The 23,957-nt window shown below is 36.1% G+C and overlaps 1 protein-coding gene and 1 long non-coding RNA gene across 2 annotated transcripts in view; one reads left to right on the top strand and one right to left on the bottom strand.

Annotated features, from left to right (window-relative positions):
- LOC127879036 (uncharacterized) overlaps positions 1-23,957 on the bottom strand; it is a 465,202-nt gene that overhangs the window by 346,743 nt on the left and 94,502 nt on the right. The gene's annotated exons all lie outside the window — the stretch shown is intronic.
- On the top strand, positions 1,211-2,056 carry LOC127879049 (uncharacterized). The gene is made up of 2 exons (XR_008048895.1): positions 1,211-1,260; positions 1,640-2,056. It is a non-coding gene; the product is annotated as an uncharacterized LOC127879049 (long non-coding RNA).

Below are 23,957 nucleotides of genomic sequence, written 5' to 3'. Positions count from 1 at the left end.
TAGACCATACAAGATGTGTTCTTAGGAGTAGGTATTTTCCCAATCCCAGGCCAGTTTCTACAGTGTTGTATTAAGATTACCACTAGGTTTACTTTATAACAGTAACAGTACGGGAAGTCCTCGTAGGTCGCCTCGACTCCTGAAGTCTTCCTCTCACACTCCTGAAATAAGGAAAGCTCCCACAAGTACAGAGGCCTAGCCCATGGAAGTGGAAACCAGGGTGGTAACTTGTAGTCCGATTAAGGATCTCACTACAGAGGCCAAGCCCATGGAAGTGGACGGCACGGTTGTGACTTGTAGTCCAACCAAGGACCTCACTTCTGAATTACAAGACACATCAGCGGTGGGGGCTTGTAGCTCCAACCTGGATGTTTCAGGGATGTCAACTCTCCAGAAAGACAAAGGTGCAAGTTCAGAAGGGGCTTCTAGCTCTTCTGAGGACCAGTCTAGAGTCCAGTGGGTGGATGCGCGTCCAAAGACTTATAGTCGTCACGATGTGGAGGAGCCCGTTCGCATGGTTCCGATGAAATACCCGGAGTTCTCTGTACGGTCTGCTCTCTAGAAAGGCGCAAGATCAGAAGGGGCTTATAGCTCTTCTGAGGATCAGCCTCATCGGGTCCAGTGGGTGGACGCACGTCCGAAGACTTGTAGTCGTCGCGATGTGGAGCCCGCTCGTAAGGTACAGATCAAGAATCCGGAGCACCCAGTAGGAATTCTGAAAGGGAATTTTCCGGTGGTAAAGGGAGAAGAGGAGTTGGTAATTTCTATGCCAGTGCTAAAAAGGGTTAAGACCAGCGATCTCCTTGCCCACGCCAAAGAGAAGGCTGAAGAGGGCCAGGAGGTGGAAAAGAAACGTAGGAATCACGGGATGGAAAAGACATGCTGGGTGTTGTGTTTTATGGAAGAGGCGAAGTACTTAAATGCTCATGCTTTTATTGAGCACATCCCTTCCATATTCAGCGAAACGCTGGATCCTACTGATGAGCGAGTACTCAGAGAGAGGAGGAGTGCATTAATTCAGGCTGGAAGATGGCTCTTGGGAAAACCAGTTACGCTGGATGAGTTGGTGGCGTTTTTTGTGATGCAGAAGATGCTGGGCCCCCTGGACAACACATCCATCTCGGAGCGGCAGGAGGCAGCTATGAAGGAGTTTTCGGTTTCGTAACTTCCCTTCAATTGTCTTTAGCTTCATTGGTTACTTCCCTTAGTCGTAAATTTGTCAACATATATAACTTGGATGAACTGACTTCCACTCACGAAGTAGGCTATATTTTTGCTTAATTACCATGAATAAACTTTCGTAAAACATAATTAATGTTGCTAGATACTTAACCAATGTAGTATGTAATATCTTTGATGCAAAATCATATGAATTTATGTTAACACTAAAGAAATATGTGATCGGTAAACTCCGTTAATTACGAACGGCTTTCGGAAACGTCGGAAACTCATTTGTAACGCATGTAATGTAATGCATTTGGAGTGAAGATCATTTATAAATTATAAATAACAAGTATTGATTATGTTCAGGAATTGTTTTCCAGATAAATATTATTTGCCAGTTGATAAAAGTGAGTAAATAAGCAATTTACTTGCATTCAAAACGAGACCTGCATCTACATCGTATGTTTAATTACAGGCGGAACCTTTGACAAGACGTCTGCCAACTTATCAGAGAAAAAAAGAAGACAGTAAATGCACAGATGCCCCATCCACATCGTCAGCTTCTGTGGTCATCGAATCAGATAGTGAATCAGAACCAAGTATTGTTGAGTCTTTGCCTGAGAATGCAACCATGCGGCAGCCTCATTTTACCATGGACAATGACATTGCAAAACTGTGTGACGAAGACTCTGAATGTGATTCTGATGATGGTCTTGACTTTCAGGATGAAAAAGGCAACACCAATTGTCATATGTTATTTTGTTTTGAGTCTGACTAGAATCTAAAGCTGTTGTCAATCATATAAAAGTTGTAATCACTAGAACACGCAAGTGTTTACTTTATAAAGTGTATACACAGGCTGCACCTTGCAATAAATATGAGTTAAACTTCACTTAATTTTTCAGTTATAAACTCATGCTGTTAGGTCAGGGGAATTTATGTCCAGACAGGCTAACTTTTCCATCAGCCTGTCCGGTTGACAGTAGAGCTGCAACGATTCGATCGAATGCATCAAAAATCGGTTCGAAATGAGTCAATTCGATTATGATACCAAACCTACCAAATTCGATTCGATTCTTTAACAAATAGACATACATATACATAGATACAGTACAGCCAAAGGGGCACAAACAAAATCCGCGGCTACGCCACGGCCAGATTATTAGTCCGCGGCGGCCGAATCGTGTGTTCACGCGGCGTATCGCCGTGGCACTCGGCATCGATCCGCGCAACGACGCCGAGTCTGTATTAACCTCGCGTACTTTCGCGGAGTAAATCCGCCGCATACGTACGCGGCGGATCGAGTGAAAAGATATCCACTTACATGTACATGTACATACATGTATGTGTAGCGTAGAATTAATTACGCGCAACTGTTTATGTTTCGTTCGATTATCATTATTAAATTTGTAATCCGAAACACACTTCCGAATTTTAATGCTAACGCGTCCTTTGGCAAAGTCTAGCGTCAAATAAACAGTGCTAAAATATCCATTGTTTCATAAAAAGCGCGCAAAAATTATGCAGACATGTAGAACGTCGTTTGGAAAGTTTGAGTGTATTTTGTGTTGTATAAATACATGAACATCACGTCAGGCGTAAATCGCGTGTTCAGTGGGGAAAAAACGCCCCGATTAGACGTTATTTCATCATCTCTATAAATAGTAACAAATGCCAAAATGTATTTGATACTTAAGGAAATATCGAGAATGTTTGTGTATGGTAAATATTTACCAGCATTTGCTTTAAAACTGGAATATACGGGAGTATCGGGTAATTAGTAGCGATATTAACTGTATAATATGAACAAAATAAAACGTGTTATATACGCATATTCAAACAATAGTTATAATAAGCTGATAATTAACAAAACAACAAATACGTCGTCACCGTCTTGATTATTGATGTGGCTTCAAACTGCTAATTTTCTCAGCTAAAATATAATAGCAGAATAAACATGCAATTAATTTATAAATCCACCATATGCTGGAGCATTGACCACTTGTTTGTGCGAAATCATAATTACGTGACCTTGTTTATATGTGAAATACATACACTACGGGCGGGAAACAAACTTAATTGGCCAGACACATTAACTATGCTTACATGTATATGATAATACAATCCGCGCACAATAAATTTATTATGATTTTAATTATTATTATAATTGTTCTTTCAAAATTTGTTATCTTCATGCAACTAATAATTTTTAAAAGATTTTTTATTTCATGATGCGCATCGACTCGGCATGATGCCGCGGATCGCGGCATGCCTCGGCGGACAGATGCGAAGTTTCGCGGCGAATTGCGACTTGCCGCCGCATACTGACGCGGCTTCAACGACTGACGCGGCATCGACTCGTTTCGCCTTGCCGCCGCGGATCGCGAAATACGTTTGTTCCGCTTTGGCTGTACTGTAAGTAAAGCTCGCTGTATTTTGACTATTTGATACGGGAAGGTGTAGGTTTTATCTTTGCCTGTAATTACGATGCGCACGATTGCCTGCTTATTACTTTAGTTATCCAATCAATAAGCGCGTTACGGTCTATGTTCGGAAAAGCGTCAAAATGGCTGAACAAGTTGTGGCCGACAAATTGAAATTATCAGATGCGCCTAAGAAGCTAAAATCAAAAGTGTGGCAGTATTTTGGGTTCCGGGATGGCAGCCCTCCCGACAAAGCAAAGTGTAAACGGATGCAAACATAACATTGATTTAGCAAGACTAAGAGGTAGCACAAGTGCAACTACTCAAGTCGCCAGCCATAAAAGTAGTTCTGTTTCTGTTGGGAATTTGTTAAGTTTTTAAGAGAATGTGCTTGTCCTACAGGTAACAGGTGATGCTTGCATGGCTAAATGGTAGACATGCTTGTAGCGGTTTTGAATATAAGTGCAATGTATAATAGTGATAGTAATATCACTCCACTGATTCCAGATGTTCTTATGATTATTTATTTAATTTTATATTATTGTGTATTCAACAGAATCTTCTAGTCAGAAGATTTTTTATATTAAAATTGAGTCCTAATTTGCTATTCTGTTTTATGTGTTTTATTGAAATATTGACATAGTTAGAAAAACAATTGTCAGTTTCTTGCAAAATATTCCTTACAAATGTTAATTTTACACACTTTCAACAGTTTTTAAAACACTGTTGAACCAACCAAACTATATCAACCAAACACACAATTTGACAAATGCCCAAGATATCTACGTATGCGACACTTTTGAACAGAAATGTTTATTTTGAGGCAGAAGAGTGAATATATGATAAAACTAGGTTTGAAGATGAATCGAATCAATCAATATCGGAGTGTCTTAAATCGAAATCGAATCGAATCGAGCTGTTGGTGAATCGTTGCAGCTTTAGTTGACAGGCAATTTTTGGGACTTTTCAGGAAGCCTGTTATACCGGTCATAATACAACAAAGGACCGCATCACCAAACTTCAAGATAGCAGGAATGAAATAACAGTTCCAATTAATGAACAGATAGAAATCTTTCTGTGTACAAGCCGTTCCTTTCCGCAAACATTGACAACATCTACGATTGAACTGCCCCTACTAAAGAATATCAACCTCTTTAACATGAGTTATGTTCCAGATGACATTGTCACTGGCCACGTTGAGTCAGAGGTACTGTGTCTGGGCAAAGACTAGACTACCCCCTAACCACAGTTAGCCAGTGGAAGACTGTGAGAGGAGCCCTACCTTCCGGGAAGGGAGGAATGGTGTGGGTCATGGAAAATTTACAAGAATCAACATATTCAGGCTTATGACCATGGGTATTCTCTTTACCACGTCTACTGCCAAATGCAAGTGACTAATAAATCAAATCCAGCAAATATGTTGCTGTGAGCTTTTACCATAATTGTAGAACTTTTGTATGGACAGCAGTTCATGAGTATGAATGTACATAATCTTGTTCATTATTCTGATATAGTAAGGCGATGGTCCGCCCCAGGCCCCTTTGGTGTTGGTCTTGCTTTCCATACGAATCTTTTAATGGAACCATAATGGACACAATCAATAGGACAGGTAATGAGTGCAAAGATATATTCTTGCAAAAACAGCCAAAAAGTGTGTGGAAAGAAAACTTGTAGAATTGCCATATAGTTCCACTGCTAAAGAGCAAATAACAAAAATGCCGAAGAGTAATATATACGCCCAGAAACATGGAAATGCAAAACAATGTCATGTTGTAAAGCCTACTCAACTTTAAACAATGACCAATATCATTTAAAATAATACACAATTGTTTTGCTATATACAGTATGAGAAACTGATTCTTACACAATCATGATGAACAACTATCATGCAATAGAAGTAGATAGATATATTGCAAATGTTGAAACTAAGCAGGTGTTTGCTTCTTGGTTCTTAGTCAAACTAACAGACTCCATCCTTCCAAACAGGGTACCACACATCCATTAAATGACCCGCCTTTACAGGGTTGTCATTATCAACCGATTGACGATCAAATTTGTCGGTTAAAATAGCCAGAAAATTGGTTGTTTTTCCTGAATCTTTAAAATTGCGATCGTAAGTTTTGATCACGCAAACTGACAATGATTGACGAGGAATAACACCCGGTCAATCAGTCAGTCCCTTAACTCCGCCTAAGAGCTACTGTTTTCAATGAATTACTCAGCGAGTGGCCAATATTGATTTTTCTAGCTGTCAATCAAATTCTTCTTGGTAGGCACGTCAACCAATCAGCGCTCAGGGAGCCAAATACAAGCCGACCCCTGGTGAAACTGTATCAAATAGCTGTACATTTCACAGATTCTGAGGGGGTAATCACCTGACAAACAAGATGGCGTCGTCAATGCCAAGGCAGGTATTTTTCGTCGATTTAGACCCTTTATTACTTGTATTATGTTTTCTAATTCCGCTCACTTTCCAGCCATTTAAGGAAGAAAGTTACTGGTTTTTATTTCATAGTAATATTCGCTCTATATCTCGACTTTACTCGGTGCGAAATTTCTAAGCAGGATGACCTAATTAGGGCTCCACAAAGAAAATTTGCACCGAGTAAAGTCGAGATATAAAGAGAATTTAAATACGAAATAAACGCTGATAACAGTTTTACTGATATGGCTGGTAAGGGAGCGTCATTTAAAAGATAAACAGAAGTAATAAAGGGTATAAAACGGCGAAAAAATGACTGTCTCGGCATGGACGTCGCCATCTTGACTATCACGTGATTACCCCCTCTGAGATTATTACTGACCATATCTCAACGAATGTAGCACTGTAGAGCGTAAATAACTAGTTTTTTTAGTTAGAGAAAAAGATTCCACATATTGAAAAATGCTCTTCAACTTTCTTCCAAAATAAAAGATATTAGAGACCTTTGCGCTACCAAATTGTTATTCAGCATCTAAATATTAAAGTCCACACTTTCCCTGAGGAAGAATTACGTGATGTTATACATGAAGTCTAATTTTGGCATGATTTTCAACTGTACATGAAAAACACGAGATATACGTGTCTCTGTTGCTAGAATTTTCTTAATTTGCCGTGAATAATGAAATTTGAAAATGATTTAGGATAACACCTTTAATTATACGCATTTGAACAACATCAATTAAATAATTGTAGGTTATTAGACGTTTCACTGTACAATACAGAGATATATTTGGCCGAGCAAACAGTTTGACGTCATATTGGACGAGCCGTTAGGCGAGAGGCAAGTCCAATATGACTTCAAACTGTGTGCGAGTCCAAATATATCACGTATTGTACAGTTTAAACGTCTAATCAGCTTTTTATTCTACATGTATATCCCTTTCTTCAGCTCTTTGTTTCATTTTAATTTTGATTGTAAAATGCTTAAATTGCATCTATGCTATTTTCAAGACAAGCTTCCGTGTGAGTCGATTATAGTACATTCGGAAACTTTTTCTCGGTAACGGCTTTTATCGTTATATAACAATTGCTTAGTGCATTTGTACTCAACTGTCCAATATGGAAAAAAATACAGACTTTTAAGATCCAATACCTGAATATATTGGACGGTCACGTGGTACATATGAAGAATGCCGATTGGATGAATTTATTGGATATAGAATAATGCATTTTTTTTATACAAATGGTCATAACACATAATGTAACAAGAAATATCTTTAATGAATGAGATCAAGGATTCGTGCTCTTTTTTCCCTTTTACCCAGCGTCCAGCGTCTTCCCCTTTTTCCAAAAAAAATACCCCCCTGTACTTGGTCATTTCGGCATTTAAAAAGACAAAAAACTGTTAGCACAAAAATCAAACATTTACCACAAAAAAAAATCAAAAGCGATCTACTTGAGAAAGGTACACACAGGCAGTGTGAATCTCTTTTTTAACTTAAAATGAAACTATTAAAGGACTTAATTTGTTGTTAGAACAAAATGACTTGAAGTTATGTGAATTAGTGGACAGTCGTGTAACCGACAGTAACTTCAATCTTGAAACCAGAAACATAACATGTAAACAGATGATATATGTTTATACGTTAAAAAATTGGCTGGTCTAAAAGTGCCAGCGGAAAAAGTTTCACCTATTATTCAAACTGTACTGAAACACCCAAGAAAGATTGACTTGCAAAAACATCCTGAAAGGCTACTTGACAAAACTGGACACAGCTTCTGAAGACCCATTGGACATTACAAGTGTCAAAAACAACAACCGCCTGGCCAGTGAACTATTCATCATTCAAGAAGAAAGGCTTGCCATCCTGATGAAAGTTATACCAGTTATTGCAACTGCAATGTCTTTCTTTGTGAGTGGCACTGGATGGACATTTGACAATTTAAACACAGACAATTGTATTATGTGAATTGGGAATAAGACCTCAATTTGGGAATAAATTGTGTTTTATCAAAAGTGCATAATATGCAGTTTTATCTGTTGTATTTATCTAGTTTTACAAATTATAATTAAAACATAAACTTGCATATATAATAGCATCATTTGAATTGATTTTACTTCAAAACTATATTTTTTATTAATACAACAAAAAATCCTCATGAAATGAAACTGTGTCCATCGCATGGACACGGTTTAATAATACACTTTAAATGATAAAAATTCAATCACTGTTAATGAAAAGTCATGGAAAATTTCTTATTAAGCTTAAATTATAGATAATATATTACAAAAAAATATGTAGATCATGAAATGAATAGTTTTGTTTGAGAAAATCACCAAAATGATGTCCATTCCCAGTTTGATGTCTTATTCCCAGTTCACATAATAAAGTGTTATCCATTTTCAATAATGAAAAACAGACATTTTTTGCTCAAAATGGTCAAAGACACCCATTTCATAATGTAAAATACATTTCATAACACCATTTTTAATTCTGAATTCGCTTTTTTTACTTGTAATTCATTACATATATTTTTTTTTTTGCAGTGACAATATCCAATGTTTCACATCAAGTGTTAACCTCTCAGGGACATCATCATGCTCTGACAAGTCAGGCTCACATCACTTTAGATAGCGAGTGCACAATATCCCCTGGGTGAGTTGCAAACCAATCATTAACAAACAATTTTACCAAGGTTCACATTTTGGTACAAGATGCATGTATTTAAGATTGAATTCTTTTAAATGAATGATTGGCATGAGCGGACAGCCTTTTTTTTCCTTCTTTATAAAGTACTGTAAACGGCACTTTCCAAATTAGAAAAAAAAATAAAAAAATTCCCAATTGATGTCCAAAAAAAATCCCAATGGCAGGTTTCCAAAATATTCTTTTTTTTTTTTAAATAAAATGCAACATTTAGTTCATTTCCCTATGCAGCTCTATGGTTTGAACCAAAGTAAATATGATATTGATAACTTGACAACATTTAGTTAATATCAATAATTTTTATGTACTCGGGAGCGAAAAATCAAATACATCAATTTCCCAATATGAACTATTCATGACGCAAATTTTCCTAATTTCAGAGTTTTTCACGCACATTTTTCCCCATTGGACTGGTACCGGTTCTTTGCCCAAATGGGCAAAATGATAGATGCAAGAGACGCTGTTATTTTGTGTCTCAAAGCTGCACATTATAGATATCTAGCTGAAAATCGAACAAAACGTGTGAGCCTTGGCAAGTTTGCTGCATTGGGGACAAAGAATGTGTGTCAATAACGAATATCAGATAGGAAATTCTGTTGCTGTGTTTATTGCATCAATTTTCGTTACAAAATGCTCTGCTTAAGTAGAGCTGTTGTTGAAAAGGACAAGAAAAGAACATGTCAAACTGATGTTCCAGATATAGTGCCCAAAGCGTGATGGCCAATATGTGATGGCCAAATATATCATGACCCTGATTGCATCAATGCTAACTGTAGTTAACTACTAACTTCCTAGGCAAGGTCACTCCTTGATAATTTTTAGATAACCTGCATTCATATGGAAGAAATTGCTTCTAAGGGTGATGATAATGGAAGTAAAGCAAGAGGTTTTGTTGAAGAGCTCAAATCTGAAAGATTTCTTTTCCTTCTGCATTGTATGCATGATTGCACAAATCTTTAAAAAATTGTCTCTGAAATATCCCAGGAATTAAAAGAAATGTCTTATGTCTGAAATTGGTAGATGAGTCAACGAGCTTAAAGCTAACATCAGCAGAATGAAAACAAGGCAAGAACATCTTCGAAATTTCTGTGTTTCTGAAAGTGGCACGTTTAAAGGAGTTGAGAGGGCCAAGATGGCCCTAGTTCGCTCACCTGAGAGGAGTCGGTTTATTTAATCTTTACCAAACGTCAAACTTGACCTAGATTTTGTCCAGACAAACATCCTGGTCAACTTTCATCATTATTGAACCAAAACTCTGGCGTATGGAGTGTTTTTGTATGATTTTACCTTGTGACCTTTTGAGTTGACCCCCCCTTACCAAACATCAAACTTTGCTTACAAAAATAAATATTTTGACCAAGATTCATAAAATCTGAAACAAATTTGTGACCTCAAGAGTGTTTACAAGGATTTTGTATAATATAATGAAAATTTGGACAATCTAAGGGCAATAATTATGGAAATAATTATGTGATTTTGCTCATTATCAAACTTGACTGAGATTTTTCAGCAACTTTCATAAAGAATGCTTGAGAAGTGTGAAGGCTAGAGTGTTTACAAACCAAATGTGGACGGACGGACGGCGGACAAAGACCAATTCTAAAACCTCACCTGAGCAATCAGGTGAGCTAAAAAGTGTGTTTCACCGATCTGAGCCATTTTCGAACTTGTCCGAGAAATCAATAAAACCAATGTATTCACTAAGTTTCACAATGATTAGGCAAAAAATTAGACTTCTATATGTTTCTCTCTAGTCACATAAGGAAAAATGCCCTCCCCCCCTGGCGACCATGATTTTTTACCGATCGGGACCATTTGCGAACTCATCTGAGATATATATTAAACCAATCATTTCACCAAGTTTCATGATGATTGGGCAAAAAATGTGACTTCTAGAGTGTTCACAAGCTTTTTTTACTATATAAATATAAGAAAACTGCTCCCCCCCCCGGCAGCCATGTTTTTCAACTGACCAGAAGCATTTTTTAACTTAACTCTCGTATCAAGGAAACAAATGTTCTGACCAAATTTCATGAAAATTTGGCCAAAAATGTGACTTCTAGAGTGTTCACATGTTTTCACTATATACATATAGAAAAAAATGCCCCGCCCACTGGCGGCCATGTTTTCACCGATCTGGACCATTTTCGAACTCATCCGAGATATCAATAAAACCAATGTTTTGTCCAACTTTCATGATGATTGGGCAAAAATTGTGACTTCTATTGTGTTTACAAGGTTTCTCTATAGCCAAATAAGGAAAGCTGCTTAGCCCACTGGAGGCCATGTTTTTCAAAGGACCGGAACCACTTTTGAACTCAACCAACATATCATTAAGACAAACATTTTGACAAAGTTATGTGAAGATTGGGCATGAAAGGTGACTTCTACAGTGTTTACAAGTTTTTTCCTTTTTTTGACCTAGTGACATAGCTTTTGACCTGGCACGACCCAGTTTCGAACTTTACAGAGATTTCATCGATACGAAAATTCTGACAAAGTTTCATAAAGATCCGACAATTAATGTGGTTTCTAGAGTGTTTACGAACAAATGTGGACGGACGGACAGACGACGGACAAAGACCAGTCACAAAAGCTCACCTGAGCAATCAGGTGAGCTAAAAAAAGGCTGAAACTGGATCAGGGAGGTTTACAGATTCATTTGAGCTGGTGAATGCAGATATTGTGATTCAGAAATTTTCCTGGAGGAAAGGTTTAAGAAGCACATTGATGGAGAACCTCATTCACTGTTTAACATATTTGATTTCAATTGTTGGCCACAGAAAGACACATAAGAATTTCAGAATATGGTGATGACACTATTGAGAAACTTGTTGACGTTAACTCTCCATTGTTGAATGAAGAAGAACATGGCAATGCAGCTGATCAGTGGCTGGACCTTCAGCTCTACATTGCAAGAAACCTGAACAGGTCATTGATTGATGCAAATGAACATGTTTTGGCTAGTCCAAATCATGTTTACTATTTCTCCAACTACTGCCTTCGGAAGTCCTGCTTTAAAATTTCCAAAGGAGCAAAATAATAAGCAAAATCTGAGTAATTACCATTTTAACCTGTGGACATTCAGAACATCAATGAATATGTGGAAGTGGCATACCAAGATGGCCTGTTACCACTGAAATTGAGGTTGTTGTTAGCCTGCTATCGTTTTTTCTGTTTCCTACATTTTTTGGAAGGTCAACAAAATTTTACTCTTTAGATGTTTTACTGTTCCACGACAGCGTAAGATAAGTGGTTTTTATGTGTTCTAGTCCATATCCATATTGGTGCAAGTAAATTGTTTCATGCTTTGTAAGTAAAACGTTTGGTTACTCACTGGTTTTGTACCCACGCGGCTCATACCAGATTGTTTCTTTGCACAATAATTGCAAAGCTATTTCTCATTATGGTTATAGATAAGATTTCATAAAAAAGAAATTTAATAATTATTTATGATAAGGATTAATTCATTTAGGTTTAAATCATTAGAATGTTAAATATTTTCCTGGAAAAGTACTTGTCTTTAATGTTTGTATTTTCGATGTATTTTTGTTTTAACCATGTATAGAAGAATAAAGGATTATGTTAACTCCTCAGCCCGTCTGTAGATCTGCCATAGTCATTTGCACTTTTCTATGGAATTCCATAGAAAATATTATGGAATTCTACGGAAATCGATGGAAATCCATGGAATTTGATGGAATTCCATCCACTTTCCAATTTTCCATCTGAAGTTGTTATGGAATTCCACGGAATCTCGACTAAAATTCCATGCATTTCCACGGAATGTACGGAAAACACCATGGAAAGTTGGACTTAGCCATTTTAATCAACGGAAATCGTTATGGAAAATAACTTATACATTTTTTTGGATGGAAATCAATGGAAAATAACTTAATTTTCGCTGGTTGTCTGAAATGTATTTGTAGTTTAATACATGTATGAATTTATTTGCATCATGTATTTTGTATTTAAAAGAAAATGCAATAAAGATAATTATAAATTTGTTCTAGAAATGGGAACAGTTCTGGAACTGTTCCATATTTGTGTTCTAAAACGTATGTTCTGGAATTGTTCCAAAACAGTTTTTTTAGAATAAATCCAGAACATTTGTAGAAAATGGCTTAGGACTGAAACTGTTCCAATAATTTCAAGAACCTTTTTAGAACATTTCAAGGACAAAATATGGTCAAGAAATTTCTAAAAATGTTTTAAAATGTAGATCTAGAACACATCTAGAATGCTTTAAGAACCAGTAAGTTCTACAAAAGTTCTAATGGGGAATAAAAACACATATAGAACACCTTACACTTACAAATAGCCAAATAGACTTCATAGTAGCGACAGCAGCAGCAGCAGTAGTAGTAGTTGTTGTAGATGTAGTAGCTGTATTAGTAGTAGTTGTTGTTGTTGTAGTAGGTGTTGTTGTTGTAGTAATTGATGTAGTAGCAGTAGTTTTTTTTATCTCAGTAGAGGTTGTGGTGGTAGTAGTAGTAGTAGAAGTAGTAGCATTAACAGTTTCTGTAGCAATAGAAGTAGCAATAGAAGTAGCAGCAGTAGCAGTTGTTGCAGTAGTAGCAGTTGTTGCTGTTGTTGCTGCTGTTGTTGTTGTTGCTGTTGTTGCTGCTGTTATTGTTGCTGTTGTTGTTGGTGGTGGTGTTGTTGATGCTGTAGTCATTAAAGTAGTAGTTCTGCAAAAGTAGGAGTAGTTGTTACTTTCAAAGCAATTTCTACAAGTTTAAATTCCTTAACCCTGTCCAAGTGGTATACACACTGTTTTTCTCAATATCAAAATCAGCCAGTCCAGGTTGTCAAATAACAATCTATCTGATAAGCCCAGCGTGTGCAGTGAGTCAGATGTTGGGTATGTTTGCTGCAAATCTATTGGTTATAAGATATAACAGCCTTTTCTAATTGGCTAAATTCAAATACAGAAAGTTTACCTGTTAGATTGAAACATGAAACATGGTGGACAATGTACTGGTTTAACTTGTTAAAATAAAGTTAAAGAAATTTAACAAACAGAAGAGTTCATTAGTTTTTCCATTAAAAACACTTTCTTAAAATACTTATGTATTTATATCATTTGGAAAATGACATGAAATATTGTTAAAGAGTGATGCATACAGTGTTTGAGCAGTCTGTCTAGGAATAGAACAACAACTGAAAGTTTGTGATTTTTATTATTTCTAAATATTCCTTTAAATTTAATCTTCTTATGACATTATTGAAGACCTTTTTATGTGATATTTGAGGTTTTAGTATGGCAAATATTAGTTTAAAAGCAGCTGTCACCCAAATTTTCACTTAGTGGAGTTTGCAGGTTGAAAAAGTAATAAGACCTATGTGGAGAAATTAACGTTGAATGTAGTATCAGAATTTTATCATGCAAGGTTATAGAACTGAGGCTAAGGAAGTTTTGTACTGTGCATGTTGAGCACCCAATGCTCATTAATGGTGTTAATGTTTATTATTATCCCCCGTCCGTAGCTATATCTTGGAAGTGCTTTGGCAGATTTCACTGAAACTTGGTGGGAGTATGTATATGGATAAGAGGATGATGCCTGCCAAATGGCATTGTACACCATTAGTTAATAACAGAGTTATGGCCCTTTGTATCTTGAAAAAATGTTTTTTTGTGTGTCCAAGGCCATATCCTGGAAGTGCTTTGGCGGATTTCATTGAAACCTGGTTCGAGTATATATATGGATAAGAGGATGATGCACGCAAAATGGCATTGTACACCATCTGTTAAAAACGGGGTTATGGCCCTTTGTATCTTTAAAAAATGATTGTTTGAGTGTCAAATATAATACTTATGTGTCCAGAAGCATATTGGCGGGGGATATCAATTCAACGTATTTGCTTGTAAATAAAAAATTAAACCAATGGAATTGGTTTTTAGGTATCTGAGTGTGCATTTTCATACCAATAGAATTACACATCATTCTAATTATAGCAATAATAAATTTGTACTAATCATACCAACAAATTAAGTTATGCTTAGTGCTTTGCGATGTATTCACTTCGTTTTTAGTTCTCTTTCTAAAGACCATTTAACAACTTAATATTTAAAACAATTCATGAATTACGTTCCCTATACATTTTCATTATGTGCTTTAATTACCATTGACCGGTTGATGGAAGATACTGCAGAGTTTGGCAGGGAAATAATCCAACAGCAAAGCGGCTCTTTAAGCGCATTTACTTAGAGGACTTACAGGGCTACAAATTCATGGTAAATATTGTCATGCCCTGGGCTAGATTAGTTATTTAATGTTAACCACCTGAAAGTATTTTGTCTTTTTGGAATTCAATATATTGGTCTAAGTCAGTTACACTTTTATGGATCCTGTGATAACTTTAAAAGTTCTAAGTATTTTTTCATGAAACTTGAAACAAATTACAGATGACAATAAGGACATTTTGCACGTCATTTCATGTTGTTTATAATGCAAGAATTCTGGTTGCTATGGCAACAAATATATTTAACAAACTTAAAATAGTGAAGTTTAACAGGTAGGGGACCATATTGCTTTGCAATCTCTTGTTATAGTTTGAATGTAAATAACTCTTTGCTTTAGACATTTTTATGATTTTTTATTCTGTAGAGCACATGTGAGCAGTATACAATGTACCTCATACCAAAAAGAACCCGGAGGCAGTGACTGGTGTTCAATATTCTCAGAAGAAAAGGAAAATGGCAGTGGAAGACTTGGACAAACATTTTTAAAAACTAGCCTCTGTGTTAAGCCTGGCAGTCTGTGGCTGGTGACATGTTTTATTTTGGTTACTTCTTGTATAAAAAAGACCAGTTATTTATTTTGTGAATTGTATTTTGTGTTTGTTTTTTGTCTTAATTTATTTTATTTTATTTAATTTAGGAATTTGAAACTTGGATAATTGAATAAAGTCCGTGTTCAACAGTACTGAGCATAGTATAATAAATAACAAATTTACAGCAGTTGTTAATTTGTTATGTATTATTATTAACTATGCTCAGTACGTGAATACTGGCTGTCTGCATGGGAATTTGTTTTCTAGAAAGTTGGTTTCAGACTTAAATATTTGAAGTTAACCTTTGGAACTTTTCTAGAATTGTACTGGAACACATCAACTAAAACTGAACTTCTGTTATCATACTGAAAATGTTCTAGAATTAATAAGGAACAGTTGTTGAACGTTAAAATTTATGAGAAAAAACTCGAGAACAATTGTGCGTGATGTGTGTGTGCATGTAATTGTGTGTGTTTATGAACATATGTGAGAAAGGAAGTATACTTGTCATAAGAGAAATGTAAAATTCTACTTCTATGATTTATATTGTGCCTTTTATAAGTTTTTCTTTTCTCACCTGTATATGCGTGCATGTTTATGGATGTGTTTTTGAATGTGTGTGTGCATGCCTGTTTAAGAGAGTTGGTACTTTATGAAAATGTAAAACCACTCATTTTTTAATATGTACTGTGACTGCACGTGTGTGGTTAATGATTGATGCCAGATCTTGTTCTTGTTTAACTTCTATGATGAAACCTTTAGTTACATTCACATTTGTTTTTCAAAATCAATGAAATGCCTTTAATCTATAATCTGTTTTTTTCTATTTTATTCCAGATTTTTATTAAATTCCATAGCTTTTCACGGAATTCCATATAATTCTATGGAATTCCACTGCATTCTATGATATTCCACGGCGTTCTATGGAATTCCACGGCGTTCTATGGAATTCCACGGCGTTCTATGGAATTCCACGGCATTCTATGGAATTCCACGGCATTCTATGGAATTCCACGGAATTCTATGGAATTCCACGGCATTTTATGGAATTCCATCCCATATCAAGTCCCTCTTCTCTTTTTTTTTCACTTTTCCATTGATTTCGTGGAATCGGATGGAAAGTTAGTGCCAATACTCCACGGAATTCCATCTAACGATTTCCATAGAATTCCATATGATTCCGCGGCAGATCTAAAGACGGGCGTGACCTCTCTCTGTTTTCTTACTGGGTTCGCTATTTGTGCTTGGAGTAGAATAGTAAAAAGCTGTGTCAGTTGACTCGATGCTTGGACGCCGGATTAGAACACTAACCGATTAAGGCAACATGATGTATGAAGAAAAGTTTGCAGAATTTTACTCCCGATTAAAGAAATGTAGGGATGCAATTGTTGAATGTTACTTAGCAAAGTAACTATAGACTTGGTCTCTAGTATCAGGACTGTTTACAAACTAGAAGAGGGAGTTTTCTAGACACTTTACATAATTACAGGTACTGATTATCAATACGCATTTATACATTTCTGACTTTTAAAATTGGGGATTATGTATCAAATTCAATATTAAGTCCAGTGCATACTTGTTATATGTTGTTTATAGCATAGCTTCAACAATGGTCAAGTCTACTTACACAAACCTTGTTCAGTCAGAGGCAGGTTATCCTACGGAACATGAGGGTCATGAGCCTTGATTAAGACCGTTTATACTTTCAAGCCAGGCTTCAGTTAAAAAAAATGTTTGGTTAAATAAACTCATCGTTTAGTGTTGATAAGAAAGGATTTTGCAGGAAATCATTCACCACTTCCGTGTTAATATGCAACTTATTATTTGTACACATTTTCTTAAGTTGTTAGCATAATTAATAAATTTCCAAATTTGGATGAAAAGGCCGCCAATTTTGCCAATTTGGCCGGTACTGGCACCATTCCCAAAGTTGTGAGGACAAATGCTGCTATGTATTAAAAACTTACAAACAAATTAAAGCAAAGGCTAATATCACTTATATTTTTGTCTCTTGCTACTTTTAAACTAACAACTAGAGTGTATACACAATTTTTTATTTACCCTAGTGACCTATTTATTATAACCCAGTTTCAGTCTAAGCCGAGCTTTGATTATAGGACAAATGTTCGGACCAAGTTTTATGAAAGTTGGCTAACAAATGTGGAAATTAGTGCGTTTGCAAGGTTTCATTGTCAAAATAACAAATACAAGGTAAACTGACCCCCCCATGACGGCCATGGTTTTCAACAATCCAGAAGAAATCTGCTGATAAAGTTTCATGAAGATTGGGAAATAAATTTGACTACAGTGTTAACAAGGTTTTCCAATAGTCATAAGAGAAAAATGTCCCTCCCACAGGCGGCCATGTTTTCTTTACAAACTGGAAACGCTTTCAAACTCAGCAGATATCATTAGAATAAATGTGCAACCCAGCTTTAATGAAGATTGGAGAATAAATAAGACTTCTAAAGTGTTAACAAGGCTTTACCACAGCCATTTGAGGATAACTGCCATGCCCCCAAATGGCCATATTTTTCAACCAACTGGAAACATTCATTTTTAATTCAGTTGAGATATCATTAGGACTTATGTTTTGACCAAGTTCCGTAAAGATTGGACAATACATGTGGACTCGAGTGTTAGAGAGCTAAATTGTTGATGACAGGCAACGCACAAAGGCAATCACAAAAGCTCATCATGAATATGTTGTGCTCTGGTGAGTTAAAAACCCAAAACAAAGATCTAAGATATGTCGTAACATTTCGTATAACCATTACCTATGCACCAATTTAAAATCAATGGATTTGATAAATGAAACGCCATGGCATACACATCTGAGTCAGATTCGCAGGGTCAGCACCTTTTCAGCGCAGGAAATCACGCACAACTTCTCCCAGCTGATTTCCACTCAGCTTGGCAAAGTGTGTTGAAGTCTGATCTTGTGCAGTGCAAATAGCATATATGGTGCATAAACACCATCCCTTACTAAGTTAGGGCTCCCACCAAAAATGAACATGTGCTCTAAAGGCAATACTATGGCGCTGTAAAAATAACGTGCACTGAGTTGCTTTGTCTCCAGTTTCTTCAACTGAACGGTGTCAAGATGCAAATGCCAAATGTCCATTAGCAAACTGTGCTTACAATTCACGCTGATGAACACGTTCTTGCCATCCTGGGCTTCTGGGAAGAACGCAGCCTTTTTTTGTGATAACCGTCCTATGACCAGTGGTTGTGCGTGAAATTGTATGCATAGATTTGGTTCAATTCTTTGATGTAGTGCAACCCTTCACCATCTAGCGCATAGAATCTGAAAAAAAATGTACATTTAGAATACTGGTCAATTAAAAAACAAGAGGGCCATGATAGCCCTGAATCGCTCACCTGACTAACCAAATACAATCCCAACCAAGATTTAATCAAGATAAACCTTCTGACCAAATTTCATAAAGATTGGATAAAAACTGTGACCTCTATTATCTACACAAGGTTTTTCTAATATTTGACCTATTGACCTAGTTTTTGACCCCAGGTGACCCAAATACAATCCCAACCCAGATTTCACCAAGATAAACATTCTGATCAAATTTTATAAAGATTGGATAAAAACTGTGACCTCTATTGGCTTCACAAGGTTTTTCTATTATTTGACCTAGTGACCTAGTTTTTGACCCCAGATGACCAAAATAAAATCCCAACCCAGATTTCTTCGAGACAAACATTCTGACCAAATTTCATAAAGATTAGATGAAAACTGTGACCTCAATTGTCTATACAAGGTTTTTCTATTATTTGACCTAGTGACCTTGTTTTTGACCCCAGATGACCCAAATACAATCCCAACCCAGTTTTTATCAAGATAAACATTCTGACCAAATTTCATAAAGATTGGATGAAAACTGTGACCTCTACTGTCTACACACAAAATTGTTGACGGTTTTTCTATTATTTGACCTAGTGACCTAATTTTTGACGTCAGATGACCCAAATACAATCCCAACCCAGATTTCATGAAGACAAACAATCTGACCAAATTTCATAAAGATTGGATGAAAACTGCGACCTCTATTGTATACACAAGGTTTTTCTATTATTTGACCTAGTTTTTGACCTAGTGACCTAGTTTTTGACCCCAGATGACCCAAATACAATCCCAACCCAAAGTTCATTAAGATAAAGATTCTGACCAAATTTTATAAAGATTGGATGAAAACTACGCCTCTATTGTCTATACAAGGTTTTTCTATTATTTGACCTAGTTTTTGACCTAGTTACCTAGTTTTTGACCCCAGATGTCCCAAATACAATCCCAACCCAGATTCCATCAAATTAAACATTCTGACCAAATTTCATAAAGATTGGATGAAAACTGCTACCTGTATTGTCTACACAAAGTTTTCTATTATTTGACCTAGTTTTTGACCTAGTGACCTTGTTTTTGACCTCAGATGACCCAAAAACAATCTCAACCCAGATTTCATCAAGATAAACATAATTATTCTGACCAAATTTCATAAAGATTGGATGAAAACTGCGACCTATATAGTCTACACAAGGTTTTTCAATTATTTGACCTAGTGACCTAGTTTTTGACCCCAGATGACCCAAATACAATCCCAACCCAGATTTCATCAAGATAAACAATCTGACCAAATTTCATAAAGATTGGATGAAAACTGTGACCTCTACTGTCTACACAAGCAAATTGTTGACGGACGCACACACACGTGCACGCACGCACATACGGATGCCGGACATTACACGTCACATAAGCTCACCACGTCACTTTGTGACAGGTGAGCTCAAAACAATATGGATTTTAATTTATCCAAATGCGAAGTTTGCAATAATTTATATTCTACATGTGAAATTTGTAATAATTTATCTCAATGAAATCACAATCTGATTCTAAATAAGATTATATGTACCAGCACCAGATATGGCAATAATTACAAAAATCTAAGACAATAATACAGGTATAAAACTTTCTTCTTTTTTATCTTAAATTCATGAGATAAACTTTAAAGAATCAGGTTAACTATTCAAATGCTTCAACTATCAATGTCAAGAACAACTTTGTGTTTGCAGCAGTTACCTGCGATGTTGCAGTGGGGCTGAGCCTTTTCCAACACCGATTCAAGCATTAAACAGATACACTTGCTTGAATGCGAGGCAAAATTAAACTTCCACAACTTGAGTGGAATGACAACGACGCACCTAGAGCGGATATGCAGTCGTATCAAAGGCCTGGGAAAGGACACAACACATGACCAGATCCACAAAGAAGAATTCTGAAATGTGTAATATATCTGCTTTGTGTATAGTGTGCCGTTTTATTTTTGTAAATATTTGTATACTTGTGTATAGAACAGCGTTCTTATAGATAAGCTGCGTATCAGCGTAATATACGCATTAGAACAATCAAGATACGATCAATTTATCATTTCCGTGTGTACATTTAAGCAAGCCAATCTGGACTTACGCAAATGATGTAAATTCACTGCGTACAACTTTAACAAAAAATATAAACAGCTGATAGTCTTTTGCCAAAATATGAGACTGGTTGTAGTAAAAATTAGAGATAATTTCTGTGCTGGATTGTAGAAATAGTTAGCTAGTCAGTATGTATACTCTGTATCATCTAGAAGCATGAAGAGGTCAGCATGGCTTCTTCGAAGCCATAACAAATTACTTCTCAAAGTAAAATTGATTATTTTTATACGGCAAAAGTTGTATCGAGTAAAAACATTGTACTGCCGATACTGAATGAGCTAATTTCCTCTGTTTTCAAATAAAAAAGGAAACACTTAAACACTAATAAACCAACTGTTGAAAGTTGGCAAAAAAGTTTTCCGTGGCTCACAGTGGTGGAAGCCTATAAACCAAGCACATTTAAAAACAAAAAACCTGCTACTATGAAAGAATACACATAGTTAATGGTTTATTGTGTTTAACATGATTAAAGTTGTGTGTCTGTACCCAGAGCTCCAGATAACTTTTCTAAGTAATTGGGTAAATACCCACTAATTTTGAGTTCAATTGGGTATTTTCATTTTCAATTGGGTACAAAATTCGGTATCCACTACTTTAATTGACAATTGGGTATTTTTGTATTAAAATTGGTTATGTTCATTGTCTTCAATTCTCAAATGCTTAGGCCTAAATTAAAATTGAGTTTGTTTGCCCTTTACTGACCGACCCACTTTTTACCCCCCGACCCAACAATTTTTATTGCGATTTCTGAAAACGTATTTTATTTATTTTCGTTTTTTTTGCCGATCATAAAAGAGCCGACTGCAATATTTATTCGTGCACTTATTTATATCCCTGTCCATTATTATCGCCCCTGACCGATCTAGGTCGCTCCGATGGTTGGAATTTTCATATGCCCCAGAATAGACAGTTATGCAAGCGTCTATAACCAGCATCGCGATCGGCGGTGTTCCGTGAAAATGGCCGAACGACATCATACTTAACTATTGGTTCGCGAAAGTAGTCGGACATATACAAGTTTACGTTCGTTGTACACATGTTGTTAACGTGATCCAAGATGGCGGACAATTGAAAGAAATACGATGCTCAGCGAGGACAAATGACTATCGAATTTACGACGGACATCATATAATTAGTATGGATTAATGAAAAGAGCGTGTCATTCAACGATGGAGCATACGTTTTAGATACAAATAAAACTCCTTTTTTTTTTGGAAATGTATGAACTGAATGGCACAGAACAAGTGTTTGAAAATTGGAATGCAGTCTACTCGCAAAGAAAAATACATCTAACAGTTACAGGATTATCGTTCGAAAATGCAAAATAAAAGACAAACAAGTGGATCTGTGTTTAATCAGATTCATGTGCATATTCTGCTTTATTATGTTTGCCACACTAAACAGTTTACTGTAATGGCATGTTAGTGAAATGGATATGTAAAGGTAAACTTAGTTAATATATTAAATTAATGTCTCTTAGCTAAATACATCGACAACACTCAAGTATATATGTTTAAAGCGTTAATATATCCACAAACTGAAACTAACACCCTTAATTTATTTCCCCAAATCAAGTTTTCATGCTTATGTTAGTTGCAATAATACAACTCCCAGCTAATGACCCTCTGAGCTGTACGTATGTACTCATAAAAGCTCAGAGCATTCAAGAAAAATAATGCTTTATAATGATGTTCAGTTTGCCCTTTTATGAATTTACTTTGCCATGCCGAGACCATGCACTAACCGGTCAAACACTTAAAATTGAGGCCTGTAAAAATTTCAACTGGCCTGTGAATTGTTTCTCCTGGTAGGCAAGTCTGGCCTGTAAAATGTGACGGTCTTTCGCCATGTCTGAATTTTTCCATTAAAGGCTTTGGGCTGTCTTTCTACACTCCTTCAATGCTTGTTGCATGCTAATTAAGCCCAATTTAGGGGAAAGGTTTTAGTTAAAAATAAAAGCTGTCTGGCTGTTAAATAATTACAAATGCATTTGAGCAATTAACATCATATAATGAACAAATACTTGATGTAATAACACACAAGCATGCATTTGATATAAATATATGCAAGAAACAGCAAACAAGATAATGTTAAGCTACATAGGGCTTCGTACACTGCAACAGTGCTTTAATAACAGTGTTTTACATATTCATAGACTATTAGTGTATTCAAAATATAATTTCTCAAATAAAATAAAATAATTTTCCTACCTACCTACCCACCTGTAAAATTTAGGGTCGGTAAAGGGCAAACCAACAATATTTTAATTGTGGCCTTACCTGAATGAGCCGGTTGAAGTTCCACTCTTAATTGATTAGTTTCGGAGATCTTGTGTAATTATGTACATGTAATATACAGTCATGATTAATAAAAGGTTTGACGATTTTTTCCACCAGTTTTCTTTAAATGTAAGCACTGTCAGCGCTTGCCTCCGACACAATATCGTCAAGAATTAGTTTCACTATATTTATCGTTTCTGATTTTGTGTTGCTCGAGTTTGTTTGTGCCTGGGATACGATGTTTCCCTTTTTACGGCCTCGCGGTTTCAACATGTTCACAACAATAACACGTGGTTACATAGAGACTTTCTTCCGTACATATTATTGTGCTGAAGGTTATACTTAAAGCGCTTGGGCGAAACGGAAAGAATCCGGGTATTTCGGAGTTCGGACCCGGGTATTTCCATGACAGATTTACTCGTTACGCAGAGGAAATATACAACGTGCGTAATCGGCAATTTCAATTGGGTTTCGGTACTCATGGTTTCATTTTTCTATGCATATTTAACCGGCAATTTTACATTGGGTATTTACGCAAATACGCACCTTATCTGTAGCTCTGTGAACCCCAGCTATATTTTTGTTTTAGGTTTAGCAAATTACCCTTCAAGCAAGGCAAAATTTGACAATTTACCCCCATGCTTTGAAAAGTGGGGATATTTACACCCATGGGAATATTTTTATCTATAACGCT

The sequence above is a fragment of the Dreissena polymorpha genome, chromosome 4, assembly GCF_020536995.1.
Source record: "Dreissena polymorpha isolate Duluth1 chromosome 4, UMN_Dpol_1.0, whole genome shotgun sequence".
In the NCBI taxonomy this organism is placed as follows: Eukaryota; Metazoa; Mollusca; class Bivalvia; order Myida; family Dreissenidae; genus Dreissena; species Dreissena polymorpha.
Note: the sequence above shows the minus strand (reverse complement) of the source record. Positions and strands in the feature narration are given on the sequence as shown.